We start from the raw sequence: 17278 nt of genomic DNA on the forward strand, positions 1-17278 counted from the left end.
AAGAGATTGATATTAGTGGAGAGAAGTTAAAAGGCGTATGAAACACGGATTGTTAACAGCTGATATGATTGACCCATTTTTACTATTTGCTAAAAGTGGGGGATTAAGTATTGCATGTATAAGGATTCAGAAAGAGTTATTGGTAACACATTTGGCATGTGTATTCTAGGTACAACAACTCTAGCAATCTATATGTATATAGTTCACTACTTCGTATTAACTTATGCCTCTTAATATGATTGTAGGATTTTGAGGCACTAACACCAAATCTCCTTGCAAGAACAATTGAGACAGTGGAAGGTGGTGGATTAATTATATTGCTACTTCATTCCCTCACTTCACTCACCAGTCTTTATACAATGGCCATGGTCTGTTTTCTGCAATAACTTGTCTTTCTACTGTTGCTTGTTAACAATAACTGGGCCTGACTGCCTATAAAGAGGAAAGAATTAGTACAAGTGTAAATAAAAATGTGGATTACTTTTCCTACTTAGAGGTGTTGATGTTTTCAAATATTACAACTTCACAGATATTAGTAATGAAAGCAAAGCCAAGACAAATAGACAACTTATTTTTTGATCTAATCTTATTTCTCTTATGAAGAAACTCACACTGCATTCTGAATAAAAACTTATTTTTTAAAACTTTATATAGTTGACCTTCGACTGCTATTTCTATAATGTCTTTTATGTTGCTACTAGGATTCATGATATTTCTTATGAATTAATCACTTGTTTTGAGAATGCTCCTTTTGTCATTTGTCCTCGTTATCAAAGTACTGCCACAGAGTACTTTGTTCTTGAATAAGAAATGTTGTTGCTTTCGAAAGGCACAAACTTGGTGCTGTGTAACAATATTATAAGTGCAAACTCATTTCTTTCAGGATGTTCATGAGAGGTTTCGAACAGAATCCCACTCTGAGGTAACTGGACGCTTTAATGAACGCTTCTTATTATCTGTTGCATCTTGCAAGGCATGTCTTATAATGGACGATGAGCTAAATGTAATCTTTCATGGAAAAGAAACAGGAGACCAGCTAAATGGTTTATCGATTTTGTCACATAATAGGATGAGCAAAACAGGAATAGTTAGGAAGGTATGGTTTCACACTTTCACCACTATTATCTTTTCAGATATGCTTTGTTTGGTACAAATAATGTATTTGCTGTACTTGTAAGAAACGTTTTGATTTGATAATTCCATTCATGCGTCTCTGCTAGCTTGTGGCAGCATACAATATCTTGTATTCTATTTCATGCACTAATTTATGCATCTCAGAAGTATAGGACCTAATTAACACTAGTTACATAGTGAGTTTAATCTACTTAATTGCATTATTCTACTTAGAACGTAAGATTAATAACATCAAATTATCAATGCCTCAATTTTTTCATGTTCTGCACCATTTCTTTAGGGGTATATGTATGCGTCTCAACTTTTTTATTCTTTATGGTGATGAATGTGTACAAAGTCCAATTTTCTAGGCTAGTGAAAGTTTGGTAGTCGGCTTCTGACTATGAGGAAAAATTTATAGTTGTCGGACCTTACGAAATCTATACAAGGAAAATGCCCTGTCATCTCCAACAAATCAGTTCATTTTGGAAGTTTGTAGTTTGTGATTTTGTCGCATCATTTGTTGTGTGCAGCTTATTGCCCATCACAGTGACTAAATCTCTCTTAATTAATAATCATGTTTCTTTTGGTTAAGCTGGGATTCCGAATGTGAGGTGGTTTGGCGTTGAAGGAGATTACAGTGTTCTTGTGATGGATTTGCTTGGACCTAGTCTTGAAGATTTATTTAACTTCTGCAGTGGAAAAATTTCTTTAAAGACTGTTCTTAGGCTGGCAGATCAAATGGTAGGTGCAATATCTCGTTTGGTCTCTGTTATTCTATATTAATGGTATACAAGATTTCTCATGTACATATGTTCCCAATTCTTTCATCAGATTAACCGAGTTGAGTTTGTTCATACTAAATCTTTTCTACATCGAGATATCAAGCCAGACAATTTCCTCATGGGCTTAGGGAGGCGAACGAATCAGGTATGTTTTACCTTTTCATTGATAATTTTTCTTTTTTCTTCCAAGTGATTCCTTGTATGTGATGTAATGTGCTTTTTCTCTTTAAAACCTGCTCTACTATATCTGTTGAGATTTTAGTAGAAAAGGAGTTGAAAGCTGATTCTATGTCGTGGTGTAGGTTTCGATAGTCAATTAGCACTCGACATATTTCATTTACGTCATCTAGTGTGTTGGATATGTAACGAAATTTAGATAAGGTGCATGGAGAAGAAATGGATGGGAGTACTGGTTGAAGAATGTGAGCTAGTTTAGTACTATGTAAAGACTCAACAAAAGCTCATTACATGGAAGGAGAAGAAGCATAAGAAAATGACCCAGAAAGCAACTCTCTGCAGTAGCCATTTCTTAAAAAAAAATAGAACACTATCCTCCAACCCACTAGCCATGGTTGGGTCTAAGGTCTCTCATATGGAGAGCTTGGACTATGAGCATGGTCATCTTATTCCATAAATAAATACTAATATTCCTTCTTGTAATACTATCATGCTCAAATGATTCTTTTTTCTAATGTCCTTCTTGATGCAGGATCAATGAGAATGATCTCTTCAAACATGATTGGAGGAGTCGATCAAGAAATGGCTTTCCCTATTTTCTTAAAATGGACATTGGCTTTCCTTATTGGCCTGCTAGCTGGGGTTATTGCCACCCTTATCAACCTTTCAATAGAGAACATTGCTGGATTCAAGCTTCTCGCAGTGGCTCATTTTGTTGAGGAGAAAAGGTGTGCATGCTTTCTGCAGGATCAATATTATACTATTATCAAACCTTTTTAGTAGGGTGTCAACAACTTCATTTTCTTGGTCTTTTTTGTCCTTACAAAAATTTGAAATGTACATTCTGATGGTTGCTGCAGGTATCTCATGGGTTTCATATATTTCACCGTGTCCAATCTGGTTCTCTTATTAATAGGGGCTGTTCTTTGTGTGATGTTTGCGCCTACTGCTGCAGGATCAAGCATACTAGAGATTAAAGCTTATCTCAACGGAGTTGACACACCCAACATGTTCAGTGCTCCTTAATTAGTTGTGAAGGTGAGTTAACCACTTCCTAGCGTGATTCCAGTTTCTGTCAGCAATTCACATTTCTGTCAACAATTTCCGGATAGTGAAATGACTAAATCAAAATAATTTTAGTGGGCAAAAGTTCACCACTATGAACAATCTCAAACCTGATAAACAAGTACATTTTTATATATGGCTTAAGAAGAAATACACAACAAAGGATATTGACATTAAATTCAAAAAATGGATAATTAGATATAGATGATCTCAAAAAACCTTTTCTTACTCATCTTTGCAGATAATTGGAAGTATTTGTGCGGTCTCTGCTGGTCTAGACCTGGGAAAAGAAGGGCCACTGGTGCACATCGGTTCCTGCATTGCTTCCTTGCTAGGCCAAGGTGGACCAAACAAACACCGCTTGAAATGGTGTTGGTTACGTTACTTCAATAACGACAGGGACTGTAGGGATCTTATTACATGTGGAGCAGTTTCAGGTGTATGTGCTGCTTTCCGCTCACCTATAGGGGGTGTTCTATTTGCCCTAGAAGAGGTAGCAACATGGTGGAGGAGGCCTGCTATGTGATATAGGGTGAGTGTTGTCTTAGATTTAATTTCATACTTTATAAATGTTAGTTTTAGTAAAACCATTTCCTTGTAAGTTATTGGGAATAGCTTTAGCAATACATTAAAGGTCGTTTGTTCAAATTTTAAATTTAAATTTTGCCCCGATATTGTTCCTATCTTAGCTTGAAGTCCTGTTTCTCCTTTGATCAGTCATGTGAAGCAAGATTATTATAGTCATGCAAGTCACAAACTATTCAATGTTTTTTAGCAGAGTACTTTAATTTTAGCATTTTGTTGTTCTAATTGTTTATTTATGAATACATTGGCGCTTGTAGCATTTGAGTGGAACCTGCAAGATGTAATTGGAGGGGAAAGAATGTAGTGTTAGGATTGGGATACCTGAAAGAATTATTACAATCAATATTTTTTTTAAACAAAAAACTAATACCCGACAGATACCAACTGTCTAGTAGTAAACTACCCCGACGGCCTATAACACTGGTCCTATCCAACGGCTAGTGACAGCAGGTATATCCGACGACCTATAATAGTTGTCCTATCCGACGGCTAGTGACAGCAGGCATATCCGACGGTTAACAACAGCCGTCCATATCCGATGGTTCTTGGCAGCAGTAATACCCGACGGTCCAAAGCAGTGGGAATATCCGTCAGCAAAGATCATCAACCCCGACGGCCTGTTCTGATTGTTCATAACTGTCGGAAACCTATGCCGACCGAGCGTTTTCCAACAGTCATGCGGCAGTTTTGGTCTATGGGGTAATACCTTTGGCGATAGTCACCGTCAGTCAAGTAAAGTGACTTCTTTTGTAGTGACTGGTAGGGTAACTATGGAGAGTGGTGATGGCATTTAGCTCACCTATGTTTGCATTTTCCTTACTAGTATTACTGTTTACCTCAAAGGCTGTGTTTGTTGTTTTAGGATTAGGTATCGCTTGTCCTAGAAACACACCTTTGGGTTGTACTTTCTCTTGTGTTGTGAGGAAAGTTGGATGGCTTGTAAAATCTATTGTTGGGATTGCATAAAGACGTCAAAATGATCCGGTTGTAGAGGATTGTTAGCTATAGGTTGTGTGACAGGAACTATGTCACATTGATTATTAATGGGTGGGTTATGATAGTTATTATTTACCAGAATGATACCTCTATTAGCATTATAATTATTATTGTTATAATTATTATAATTCCCCTGACCTTATCTTTGTCCTTGTCGTGGTGGATCTTGATTGAAGTTGTTTGCTTGCCTAACATTTTGGTTATTAAACCTTGGAGGTGTAACTTGTTGATTATTTCGCCAACCGTAGTTAGGGTTTTGTCGCCAAGGTGCGTTAGGTTTGCTATTAATGGAACAAACATTGTCTTGTTGTGATGTTTGTTGTTCATAAACGAGAGAACAATAGGAGTCGGGATGCTCAGGACTCAAACAGAAATTACATGGATTGGAGTTGACATTCATGACGGGGATAGGCTTTTGTTGAACAAAAATAGCCTCTACCTTTTTAGTGAGAGATTCGATTAAAGTTTTTAGTTCAGTATCGGGTTTAATCTCAAACATACTGGCGGCCTTAACTGTTGTAGAAGAACTAGCGGAACGGGAGATATCGTCACTACCCCGTTATTATTACGCTTTGTTTGATCTTCTAAAAATTTATAAGCCTCTGAGGCTCCTTTACTGAGGAAACTACCCCTATTCATTATGTCAAGCACCTCTTTGTGGTGGTGTAACAGTCCCTTGAAAAAGGCATGAACTAACGTGTCTTTCGCGAGGTTATGGTGTGGACACTCTATAAGAAGATCGGTGAAACGATTCCAAGCCTCTAAAAATGATTCATGAGGATTCTGTCGAAAGAAATGAATCTTGGAAAGCATTTCATCTGTCTTCAGTGGTGGGTAAAAATGTTCCATAAATAGTTGAACAAGTTTGGCCCATGAGTCCACAGAATTAGGCGCTTGGGCAGTTAACCAAGACGCCGCCTTATCGGCTAAAGTGAAAGGAAACACCCTTAGTTTAATTTGTTCAGCACCAACCGTAGGATGGTGGAATATAGTAAGGACTTGTTCAATCCTACGCATGTGCTGATAAGGTTTTTCATGGTCTAGCCCATGAAAAGCGGGTAACAAATTAAATATATTTGGAGGGATTCAGAAATCCCCCACTGGGTCTGCAAAAACGATGCAAGATTTTGGGCTATCGTTCAAGGCTTTGTAAAAGTCAGAGAGAGGAGACTCTCTTTCTTCAGCCATTATTTCAGGTGGAGTGTGTGGTATATTAGCTAGAGGTGTAGTGAGTGATTTACTAGAAAGGCGTATTTGTTGACGTTGCCGGTTGATTATGTTAGGCGTTTTTCTTCTGCCTGACCTTAATCTCATGCAAGGCTAAGACCAATCTTAACTAAACACGACAACACTCAAACAATCCTGATATGCTAGTATAAACCTTTAACAGGAGATGCGAGGAGTGAAAGAAAGAAGTACTTAAATGCTTCCTTGCTTCTCTTATGAATAACGTCTTGTTTACGCAAATTCAGTGTGTGTAACAATTTAGAAACACTGAATAACTTGAAGTAATGGAAATTTGAACTAACCTGTGGAAATCGGGAGGTTCGAAAGAAGGCGCGGGGTACGCTCTGAAGTAGCCTAGGATGGGCGCGGGCTGCGCTCGTGTCTGACTCGAGGTCTAGGCACTTTGGGCACGGGTTGTGCTTTGGTGAAGCCTTGGGAGGGCGCAGGGTGCGCTCGTGCCTTAGCTAATGTCCAGGCACTTCAGTGCGTGGTGCGCCTTGATTTTGTCTAGGATGGGCGCGGGGTGCGCTCATGCCTTGATTGATATCCAGGCACTCCAGCGCGGGGTGCGCTCCACTTTTCGCCTACAAGGGTGTGGGGTGCGCTCAGAGTATTCCTGCGAAAAAAAAATCAGTTCCGTAACAAACAACCACAGTTAGAATCAAACAAGGGTGGGTGGGTTTAATGGGACTTTGGGAAGACTAACAATACTAACGAAAACAATTCTAAAGGGAACTAAGATGGCAGCGGCGCCATTTGTTAAAATTGAAATGAATAGTTTTACCTACGAATAAGCAATTAAACTCAAACGCAAGTAAAACTAGAACTTTTTTACGCTAATGTTATCAAAGTTTTCTACACTCTCGATGTTATTGCACTAAGTGGAGTAGAGAATTCGTTCCACTCCTAGTTCTTCAGAATTCAATGCTAACTAAGATTATCAGTTCTACCAAAGTCGTGAGAGTAATGATTAATGATTATGTAACTATGCTAACAACGATGAATGATGTAATCGAAATGTTCTAAATATTATGATGGCAATTCAAATACTAAGGTTCGAATCTAGATTAAGAATTAGGGGAATTTGATTCCACCTTGAATTTAACTTAATAAACTAGCATAGATTGTTGTAATCTAATTCTTACGTTCTTACGATAAGAATTGGTCGTTCTAATCCCTAATCATTCACTACAAGAAAACAGACTATTAGCCACGGACTCCCGGAATTTTTAGCCACGGACACAATCTGTTGCATGTTTTCCCACGGTTTTCCACCCTAGCTTATTCATTGTTGTCTGTGGCATTAACCCAAGAACCCTTTACCTACGGTTATGCCACAAATTAGGTCAGAGCTGCTTGGACAGTTTTTAGCTTGGTTGGATTCATGTGTGAAAGGTCTGCTTTACGGCTTAAAGTTACTTTTTACACCACCGCAAGCCGTAGAACAGATCCATTCAATAATAGTTCAAAAAAAAAAAAAAAAAAAAAAAAACACAAACTCACAAACAATGAATAGTCTCTTTGAAGTCTTCGGGGTTCTCATCGTTGTCCTTCAACCTTGTGCAACACCAACGAAAAATTTCTTCTCTCTTTCTCCAAACTAGGGTTTCCTCTTATTTACTACATTTTTTTTTATTTAGTGTTATTTTTTGGCGTTTTGGATTTACAAGATATGCTCGAAATTGAGTCACCGTGTTCTTCTTTGGAAGCTTGTTTAAAGATAGAATTTTGATGCTATTAACAAGTGATAGAGGTACTTTGTTGCTCATTTTCCTATTGATTTTGATAATTTCAGTAGTAGTGTGTGAATGTTTTGAAATTTTGTGCATTAGGGCTTTTAGAGTGGTAAGTGAGTGCCCAATTTCACCTTTATGGATCGGTTTTATCAAATTGGGTTTTAAAAATGTTGGCTTTGTCAATCTTTCCCATCGGTTTGTGGTCATTTATATATTTTTTGTTTGAAAATAGAGTCATTTGTTAGTAAATGTCTACTGCCCTTGGAAATCATGAAGAAGTTGGTTGAGCTATTCATAGGACTAACCGGCAGGAAGGTTTTGCACTAAATGTTACAGAAGTTTGCCATGAACATTGTGTTTCCCTCGAGTCAAGCCCATTCTATAATTCCAGAAGCAAACTAATTTATTTGGTTGTTGTTTACGTAGTGAGCTAACTTTAATGCCATATATGTCAAATTAAGGAAAAGAAATATAAGAATACTTTGTTACCTGTATTACATCATTGCTATTTGTTATGTGAACTCAGGTTAATGCTAGTGGTTACTTGAGTTCCTTGTCTGCATTAGAGAACCTATATAGGTGGAGTGCAACTCTTACTGATCTACCACAAGCAATTTTTCAAAAAGAGATGTGATACTAACTCACTGACAAAGGAGCAGGTATTTTGATTTTACCCTTCATCATGAACCCCTTTTTATCATAAGTTTCTTGTTAAATAAAATTATTGTGAGATCTAAAAGGTGGAACATAGTTTCAATCAATTGATCCTACTGGTACCAAGTACAAAAATGGATGAGCATGGAGTCATCATTTCTGTCTAAACGAATTATTTCATTTATTTGTTTGAATGTGTCGACAAAGCACAAGCAATGCTTCTATGTTGTTTTGAACGCGTTACTTGTTGGTCAAAGGCGCGACCAGATATGGGATTAAATCGGATGACGAGGGATTGTTGAAGTGGAAGCTGGTGGACTATCTTGTGACAAATCTGAAATCAATCTCTCTCGTTCTCTCAACCCACCACCACCACCCCTACCAGAAGGACCACCATTACCAATATCTGCTAGGTGAGTACAACTTTTGCCACCTTAATGTTTCTCAGTGTTCCCTTCATAAGTTTCAGCTTCTACCACCTTAATTACATTATGATTTGCATTAGGAAAATGTCATTCCTATCACCCAATTTCATCTTTCATTAGAACTTTGTTTGGGACTTTAACTACCATCTTGATTATTCATTCTGTCAAAAGTTTGTGTTAATCTGTGTAATTGAGAATGTGCATCATGACCAGTTGTTTTAGTGTATTGTCCTTTTTAGTATTTAAATGTAGTTAGTGTCAAATTGTCAATAGCTTAGTTGGAGCTTTGTAAGTACAATGCAGTAGTAATGTAGAATAGACAAGACTAAAGAAGAAAACTATACCATCCTAAAGCCATGCCTATCTCCAAGTCTTCATTAATTTCGGCAACAAAGTCCATTGAACTTGAACTTAAAGTTCATACTTTTAGGCTTTTAGGTGATGCTAAGAGTAAAAAGTCTTTGGCTACATCTTTGTCAATTACAGCCTAATTGCCTATATAATCTTAACTCTTAAGTCTACTAACAATTTATAAATAAATCCATTGTCATCGAAGTGAATAATGAGCTTTCTGTAGAATAATTAATATATATCAATTAGTATTTCTGACAATGCTGTTGTGAATTGTAATGTTGGTTCCGTAGGTCTCGAGTCTAAAATCCAAATGCACTACTTATTACAATGCTGATGCATGCATGTACTTGGATAATGTACAAGAATTATCGGCAAGTATCCAAGAACTACATCTCCTTAAAGCCTTTCAAAAGGCATCTAATTGATATGAAACTTCAAACGGATCGAACACAACAATTTGAAGAATAATAGAATGTTCCATAAATTACCTCTCAGCTTACCAAGATTGAACAATTTTGATAGTTAGATGATTGAACTAAATTGCTACTCTTTTGATTCCCAACTGTGTAAATTATGTTGAACCCTTATGGAGGCCTTTTCAATGCGATTTTTAGATAACCTCAGTCTCAATATAAGCACTTACAATGTTGATTTAAGGCTTCAAATAGCCGTTAGAAAAAGTGTTGATCGGTTAAATGCCTTATTCTCGGGACAAGTCCTTGGCTATTTACGTTGATTATTTGACTTCTCCTGTTCAATGTATGCGGTTTCATCCAACTTTTTTTCCTTAATTTACTGGCCAATCTTGCAATAAAGTATCCAACAATTCTCACCTATACTTTCTACAACCTAGCTATTGAGCTTTTATAATTTATATATTAATCTTCCTTCAGTTTAAATTTTTCAAGATGGCCCGAAAGTTGTAACTAGTAATTGCTTTTACCTAGGTAATCTAACTAGCAGATCGATGAACATGTAAACCAAATTAAGTTTTAAATCTCTGACATCAATCTCCTTCTAGTCTTGACACCAGAGGATCTTCTACAATGATGGGAAGGAACGCTTGGAGTCCATCAATTCAGGAGAATCAACCAACTCATTCTCATTTCAATTCTATAGAAGTCTCACATAAGCCAACCATGGTATGGCGTTCTACGTAATTGCATTTTCTTTTCTCTCTTTCTTATCCTTACTTTAGTATAATTTCAACATTCAATTTCCTGTTTAACACTTTAAAAACTTGATTGTACAGGATAACGTATGTCGGCCTGGCCAGCCAGTATCTCACAGTGAGAATGAAAATATGTATCTCAGCTCTTTGGCATATTCACAGATTATCCTGTTAAAATATGTACCTTAGTATGCCCTTGCTGGTGAAGTAGTTATAAGCTTCTATCATAGCATGGTCATAGCTTCTAGAACATATAGTGAAGGTTAGACAAAGGTGGACTAATACGAATTGTCGACCTCATCCAGTGTGCAGGTTAGACATTTGAAACTTTAGTAGTTTGTTTTCATTAATTATGCATGATATTTACCTTTATTTACTGAATTACTTGTAGTTGGCAGTGAACATATATATATTTCCATAAACAATTGATTTCTCATAGTTTATTTCCTTTCATTACATGTAGAAGTTCTTTTTAATCAGTCATATATTCATGTTCTATTCTCTTACGTAAAAAAATGATGGGCCTTGCCTTTCATGCAAGGGACTGACTTGACAAAGGGTACCCTTACCATTTTAATTTTCCATAGACACTTTATCCCCTCCCTTGTTAGTTTCTCAATGTAATCGATGCATAATTTGCCTGCTGGTACAAGTGTACAACTGCCTTGAGAATCAAAACCTTAGTGTGGGGTTTTGTTTGTTGAGTCTTATGGTAAGTAGATTTCAGATTGTGTGTGTGTGTGTGTGTGTTTTTTCCCGTTTGTATCTTTCTAATTTCTCTTCCGCTCTCTACATATATGAGAATTGGGATGGCATTCCATCTACTAGAAGTGTAACCATCCATGCTTGGATTCTGAGAAAGATCTTGTACTTTGTGCTTGGATTTTGTCAACCATTTATTGAGTTTTTCATGTAGTCATATGTGCTCCCAACCTACCAAATAAGCATTTTGAGTTGCTTACGTGCCTTGTTTTACTTCCACCACAATTTGCATACTTTACTTTGGTAGGCATAGAGCCCTTTATTACTTCTTTGCTACTTACAAGGCTTCCACAACACTAGCGAAAGCACATTTAGAAATCATTTTGATCTCAAATAGGGTGAGTCTTTGTCTTAGATTTAATTTCATACTTTGTAAATGTTAGTTTTAGTAAAACTTTTTCCTTGCAACAAGTTGTTGGGAATAGCTTTAGCAATACATTAAGGGTTGTTGAACTTGTTCAGTCTTACATAGCTATGTAGCAGCCATGCACTAGATGCTGCTAGCCATGTATAGTAAGCCCATTTTTCTATTTCAGTTTATTTTTATTAATGCTTCAAATACCCTACTGAGTTGGGTTGGATATTAGTTACATTAGATTTTTATTCATGTCTTGTAACTAAAGTTATTCTTATCGATTTTAATAACGTTCCCATATTAGTTCACGTTATTTTCTTGGTATCTTGGATATTATGATGATTTGGCATAGTCAAGACATCTATGTGTTTGTATTTGGCATTACTAATTAAGTTCTTATACTTTTAGTGTTGAACTATGACAGATTTTAGGATCGACATTGTAGCACTTGGAGAAGTTCACATGAGTTTACGATGGCGGAAGAATGGCAGAAGAACAAAGAAAGCACTTTTGCCCAAGGGTTGTCTACCTGTTCTTCGAAGAATTCTTTCTTGTTTACATTATTTGTCTTTCATTTCATGAAGAATGAGAACAAAAATACGGTTTAGTCGTAAATATTTTTAGCATTAGTTAGGTTTTGATTGTATGATTTAGTCAATGGAATTCTATTTTTTAGGATGAATGGAAATGGTGATTTTGTGGTGTAGGATTGTTATGGGAGTTTTGTTAGGTGATTGGTACGTTTCTGTTGATTGCGGTGAACTGACCCAAGAATTAAATTATCATTATTTTTTTTTAAAGAAAAAAGAACTTTGCCACGGTCTAGAACTGTCGCCAAAATGTTATTTCCCACGGTCTAAAACTGTAGGAAAAAGTAACCTTTTCCCACGGTCTAAAACTGTAGGAAAAACTGACCTTTTTCCACGGTCATGGCTGTGGGTAGATCATTTCCGACGCACAAAAAGCCCACGGTCCTGCGACGGTCCAAAACCGTGGGAAAAGGGCTTTTCCCACGGTTTTGGACCGTGGCTAATAGTCTGTTTTCTTGTAGTGATTTATGACAATCTCTACCGAATAATGACTAGCATGTGAGGAAGTTCAACCCATTTTCATGGCGAATCAACTACCTTCTAGAGTGGAATAGAATCTTACAACTATTTTTACACTACACAATCAAGTTTTCATCAAGGCTTCCTCAAACCCCTCTAATGGAGGTTTAGCCTTGATTCATAAAACTATCATTTCTATATGAATTTGAGCAAGACATGATATAAGGATTATAAATTTACTATATTGATCTAATCAAGAATTCAAATCTAAATTAACAACTAAGAAATTATTAACAACTAATAACTGAATTTAGATCTAAGTAATTTAATAAACCAAAACTGAAATTATGAATAACTAACTATTTTTATTAATCTAATGAAGAATTATCAATGATTCAATAACTAAATTAAAAACAAGGTAATAGAAACTAATTAATGGAGTCTAAAACTAGATCTAAAATTATTGGCTAATGGTTAACTAAAAACTAGAATAAAATTATTGGCCAATGGCTAACTAAAAACTAGAATAAAATTATTGGCCAATGGCTAACTAAAAACTAGAATGCTTAAGAGCTAAGTCTTGTGTCTTGAAATGGAGAAGACAATATTAACTTTTTCGTGCATGGGCTGAGGAGCCATGTTTTGGGCCGAAAAATCGAGCCCAAAACCCAATTTCTTCAGTCCAAAGAGGCCTTTCCAGCTGGATTTTTCTTTAATAAACTTTTCGTCTACTTCTGCTCCTCTGATTGGGTCAAGGTTAGGACCATTGGAAAGTTCTTTCCAATGCAGTCATTTTGACATAAGGTAGGCCCAATTCCGAGGTATGAGTCCAAAGATACGGTCTTCGGAAGTTTTGCTGACTTTTGTGCGATGTTTCTGCCTGCGTTGACTTGGACTTTGACTTTTCAACTTTGACCGGGCTTTGAAAAGGCTTTTTCTTCTTGAATCTTGGCCTTTAATCATAGAACTTCTTAGCAATCAACCCTTGCTCCTTTATCTCGCAAAGGTGACATATTTCTGCACATAATCGACTCCAATGCCTGAAATATATAAAAGCACGTAATCAGCATTAACTCTTATTTATTACTCGCATAATTGGTCTAAAAATATTATTGTTAAGGGGTTAAAACTACAGTTTTGGGCTCTTATCAACCATCCCATATACACTTTAAATCTCGCAACCCACCAGGCCATTGGTTTCTTACACCTTGCTATTTACCTAGCTACTTGGAGCACTGGATCACCATCACCTATCTTTCCCATTTCTCTATTCTTATAATTCCCTTACAAAAATTAGCCCACACCATATCTAATCTACCACTATTTTAGTAAAGTCGCACCATTTGATCACCCATGGGCTTAAACCCTTATTTCTAATTCTCTTTTTTGGGAGAAAAACAGTATCCAATTCCTAAGAGACGTGAGCAGGTCGATCTTTGGGTTTGCAATTCGATTCTAAATCGCTCGCATATGTTCCACCGAACTCCAAACTTTCTAATTAGAATCAAACTCTTGGGGTGAGTCCAATATATAAACAGTGGAGACAGAGAGTTGGGGAGCTCTCCAGAATATAGAAGAACAGAGAGCCGAAGAGCGAGAAGAAGGATGGCCAAGCCAAACTTGCTGTCGACATGAGTTTTTCTTTACCTTACTTTAATTTTAGTTCTAGTATTATCATGTGTAACTAAACTCTGTCTAGGACTTTGATGAAACTTTAGATTACTGTTTGTGTATTGGGATTGATTTTGATGATTTCCAGTTGGTTTAATATAGTTTTATTCTTCTAAGTTCATAATTTGATAGCAAGAATTTATCTTCAATATAGTATGTCACGCATGCGATATAGTTCGATATTCATCATTATTGATTAAAGCCTATTTTAACTGTTTGTATAAAGTTTAGATATTACTCGTGCTGTAAAAAGACGAGTAATCTTTTGAGTTTGATCATTAGTGCTAAACTTTTAGAAGATACATGTTTAGTTAAGAGTTGTCACGATCATATCTTCGAGAAAGCAATGGTTACCTTTCCCTTATGCTACTCGTATTAAATATGGAATGTTAAAATTACTCCTAGAAATATAAACAAAAGTCTAAGGTGGATTCAACAGTCCTAGAATTCTCTCCATTTGATAAAACCCAATTATTTAGTTTATAGTTTTCATAATTTAAATAGTTTAGTGAGTAGTTAATTTAATTTTCCATAAAAAGAATATTGTCTGAATTAGTTAAGTATAATTTTAATACTCGTTTGTCCTAAGTAGCAATCCCTGTGGGATCGACCCGTTTGCCGTAACTATTTTCAACGATAGTTGTGCGCTTGCAGTTTAATTATAGGGTTAGATTAGTCTATTTAATTAGACCGATTAAATTCCTATCAAGTTTTTAGCGCCGCTGCCGGGGATTGCAGTGGTGTAAACGACTTTTAGGGCCTTACTTAACGTAATTCATAGTTTAGGTTTAGTTGTAGTTTAGTTTTAATCCATAGTCTAAGTGTTTGCTTTTGATTTTTACAGGTTTAGGTAAAAAAAAAAAAAAAAAGGGTAATTTTGACTTAACCCCCCACAGATGGGTAGCGGTTTGACTAAACCCCCCATTTTTAAAATCATTTGAGTTTGCCCCCCACTCCGTCAATTTTGTGTGTAACAGACGTTAATATTTTAGCTATTGACCATTTTACCCTTATGAAATAGATGTTGCATTGCCCCCTACATTAACACGTTAAACCTAGCTTTGCGAAAACCCCCCAAACGTTGCCATTATTTAATTCTTGCACTCTCTCTCTTGTATTTTACCTATTGACCATTTTGCCCTTTCTGACAAATTAAGGTTTTTTTTTTTTTTTTTTTTTTTTTTTTTTTTTTTTCCTTTAGTTAAAACAAATTAAGAGATTTACTATTAGTTAGTGTAAACCCCCCAAACGTCAATATGATATTTGCATAAACCCCCCAATTTTTTAGTTAACAGTAAACAATTCTAGGAGTAAGACCAGATGAAGGTGTCATGCCACTTCTAGGAGTAAGACCCGTGGCTCGAGGAGTCAATAAAGGAGTAGCCATTGGGTTAGGTGTCTGTATTTCTCTTTTCCTAGGAGTGACACCGGAAAAATCTGAAGGATGCAACTCTGGATTGTCACCGCCTAACAATGGTGTTTGTGATTCTCTCAATCTTGCAAGGTTTTACGCTTCCATCATAATTGCATCAACCTTACCACCGGTGTGCGTTGTGGAGTTGAAATGGTGTCATCCCTGTCTTGGAGTTTGTGCATAGTTGGCAAGAAGAGCACGTGTAGCACCACTTCCTTCCGACATTTCCTCGGCTTCTCACGAAACAAGATCGCTAGCATAACCCATCTTTGCGATTTCTTCCAATTCATGATCCGAGATCTGCGGTCTTTGGAAGCATCGGTTTCGATCTCTTCCTAACTGTTTCCGGATCATTTAACTTGTTAACCTGCAAGATGGATGATGGGGCATCCCGCCTTTGAGCAATTTTGTTCTTGGCAACATCTTGCCTTCTTAGCTGAGCTTCAACATCAACCCTTCTTTTACCTTCGAGCTCTTCAATGGTTGTCGGAAACTTTGGCTGTTCCACTACTCTCTCCTCATCAACAACATCGAAGAAACCTGGTGGAGGCTTTTTCTCAAAAGGGATCTCAGAATTATAGTCTATCCCCTTCCTTTTTCTCTTTTCTGCACTTTTGTTATCAATTCCGGTTGCCTTAAGTTCTCTCCGCTTCGCAGAGACGATGCCTCCTTGCTTCTTCAAAGCTGTTTCTCCCGGCTTTTCTTTTCGCTTTTCTTTCCCCGGTGTTAGCCAACCGAGCCCGAATTGAAAGCATTTCTTTCTCATCCTTATCCATGTCAACGGGATCCGGACGTGCGGGTTTAGATTCGGGTTGGGATCAATCTCTCCGGGCCGCAACTTCCTTGGGTCATCATTTGGCTCATAGTTTTCTTCCTTGACACACGCGAAGCATCGACAAGTTTTCATACCGCTCGGCACTTTGTGAAGGAGTCCGCCAACGATAGGAGCAATCGTCCGCCATTGTGTGGGCATGAGTTTAGCAAGATGGAGCAGTTTCTCATCTTCTTCTCTTGTCCACTCAGTCTAAACAAACAATAAACATAACTAATTGGTAAACCCTAGATTTGAAAATTATTAAAACAAATGAAAAAAGAAACTTACTTTTTAATAGAAGGATCAAGCCATTCATACCAACGAGCTTTACATTGCTTAGCAGATTTATTTAACAAGTAGAGATGAAATTCTAGCCTATTGATTTTTCCCATATTTCATAACAGCTGCTTTTAATATCTCATCTTCCGTGTTTTTCCAAACACCTCCCTTTATCATTATCCTCATTTTCCCCTAATTTTTTTTTTTTTTTTTTTTTTTTTTATCTTTAAATATGTAATCGATGGGGTTTTTTGTCTAGGGTTTCAAATAGCATATTGACGTTTGGGGGGGTTTACACTAACTAATAGTAAACCTCTTAATTTGTTTTAACGGAAAAAAAAATAAATAAATAAAAAAACACTTAATTTGTCAGAAAGGGCAAAATGGTCAATAGGTAAAATACGAGAGAGAGAGTGCAAAAATTAAATAATGGCAACGTTTGGGGGGTTTTCGCAAAGCTAGGTTTAACGTGTTAATGTGGGGGGCAATGCAACATCTATTTCATAAGGGTAAAATGGTCAATAGCTAAAATACCAACGCGTCCTATTACACACAAAATTGACGGAGTGTGGGGGCAAACTCAAATGATTTTAAAATGGGGGTTTAGTCAAACCGCTACCCAAAATGGGGGTTAAGTCAAAAAAAA

The 17278-nt window shown here is 36.7% G+C and overlaps 2 long non-coding RNA genes and 1 pseudogene across 2 annotated transcripts; 2 read left to right on the plus strand and 1 right to left on the minus strand.

Moving 5' to 3' along the window:
* The first annotated feature begins 243 nt into the window (after positions 1-243).
* On the plus strand, positions 244-3750 carry LOC147524337 (uncharacterized). Its single transcript, XR_015196935.1, has 7 exons — positions 244-300; positions 884-1096; positions 1709-1857; positions 1948-2043; positions 2608-2803; positions 2936-3113; positions 3382-3750. It is a non-coding gene; the product is annotated as an uncharacterized LOC147524337 (long non-coding RNA).
* Positions 3751-8628: 4878 nt separating this feature from the next.
* LOC147524338 (uncharacterized) lies at positions 8629-12111 on the plus strand. Its single transcript, XR_015196936.1, has 4 exons — positions 8629-8751; positions 10139-10259; positions 10370-10600; positions 11830-12111. It is a non-coding gene; the product is annotated as an uncharacterized LOC147524338 (long non-coding RNA).
* A 3302-nt stretch (positions 12112-15413) lies between these two features.
* LOC147524339 (cell division cycle 5-like protein pseudogene) lies at positions 15414-16843 on the minus strand (annotated as a pseudogene).
* Positions 16844-17278: the final 435 nt, after the last annotated feature.

Source organism: Coptis chinensis, chromosome 1, assembly GCF_015680905.1.
Source record: "Coptis chinensis isolate HL-2020 chromosome 1, ASM1568090v1, whole genome shotgun sequence".
Taxonomy (NCBI): Eukaryota; Viridiplantae; Streptophyta; class Magnoliopsida; order Ranunculales; family Ranunculaceae; genus Coptis; species Coptis chinensis.